Source organism: Orycteropus afer, unplaced genomic scaffold (assembly GCF_000298275.1).
Source record: "Orycteropus afer afer isolate SDZICR_OR568_19922 unplaced genomic scaffold, OryAfe1.0 scaffold00268, whole genome shotgun sequence".
Taxonomy (NCBI): domain Eukaryota; kingdom Metazoa; phylum Chordata; class Mammalia; order Tubulidentata; family Orycteropodidae; genus Orycteropus; species Orycteropus afer.
This window is the reverse complement of record NW_006921855.1, coordinates 4,022,028-4,023,386: the sequence shown is the minus strand read 5'-3', so window position 1 is coordinate 4,023,386 and position 1,359 is coordinate 4,022,028. Positions and strand designations below refer to the sequence as shown.

At 40.1% G+C, this 1,359-nt stretch overlaps 1 protein-coding gene across 1 annotated transcript in view; it reads left to right on the top strand.

Moving 5' to 3' along the window:
• GLRA3 (glycine receptor alpha 3) overlaps positions 1-1,359 on the top strand; it is a 433,080-nt gene that overhangs the window by 105,496 nt on the left and 326,225 nt on the right. The gene's annotated exons all lie outside the window — the stretch shown is intronic.

The window sequence follows — 1,359 nt, the reverse complement described above, 5'->3', positions numbered from 1 at the left end:
AGTGATTATAGCTACCTACCATCCAGTCAACCCTGACTTATGATGACTTTAAGTACGACATAACAAAACATTGTCCAATTCTGTGTCAACTTCACAATTACTGGCATATTTGGGTCCATTGTTGTGCCTGTTAGGAAAATACATGTCACCAAAGATCGCTCATGCCCTCATTGACCTCTACCAAGTATGGTGTTTTCCTCAAGTTATTGATGTGTCCAAAACAAGTGCACTGGACAATGTTCTATTGTGATCCATAAGGTTTTCGTTAGCTATTCTTTTAAGTAGATTGCTAAGAGTTTTTTCCAAACTTCACTAATCAGGAGGCTTTGTTGAAAGCTTTCCACCATGGGTGATTCTGGTAGTATTTGAAATATTGGTGCAATATCTTCCAGCATCACAACAATGCACATGCCACCAAAGTATGACAGACTAAGAGTTGAGTGGTAAATTTACACAATATTATGTTGTGTATCAAAAAGCTGGGTGACAACTGACTGTGGACTAGCTGCAGCAGCATCCAGGTAAGGGGAGGGACACAGGCCCCACCACCAAGAGGCAAGAAATCAGGGGAAAGAAAAGCCAGGTGATGACTGACTAAGAAGCAGGAGGATCCAGATAGGGGAGGGCAGAGAGGTATTGAACAGCTAAGGGAGACAAATTTGTCTGTCATTTTGTCATACTGTGGTGGCTTGGCTGTTGCTATAAGGCTTGAGGCTGTGCCAGTGGTGTTTCAAATGACAGCAGTGTTGCATATGGTGCATAGGTTTCATCGCAACTTACAGAATGAGACAGCCTAAGAAGAAGGAAGAGACCATCCACTTCTCAAAGAAATGGACAGGGAGAGCCTTATGAATAGCAGATAAACACTGTCTGATACACTACTGTGCAACTTTATGAATAGACTAGAAACATTTTCTGATACAGTGCAGAAGGACAAGCCCCTTAGGTCAGAAGGCTCTCAAAATAAAACTGGGAAAGAGCTGTATCATCAGAATAGAACCAACCTTACAGATATGGATAAAAGAAAGATTTGAGCCCTTCATTAGTTGATGTGGCATGGTTCCAATTGAGGAGAAACAGCTGCAAACATCTATTGATAATGAGAACATGGAATGAATGAAGTATGAATCTAGGAAAATTGGAAGTTGTAAAAAATGAAATGAAATGCAAAAAGATTAAAATCCTAGGCATTAGTTAGTTAAAATGGACCAGTTTTGGCCATTTGGAATCAGACAACCATATGATCTACTATGCCAGGAATGCCAATTTGAAGAAAAATGGCATGGCAATCATCATCACAAAGGATGTTTCAAGATCTGTCCCGAAGTACAATGCTGTCAGTGATAGGATAATATTTAT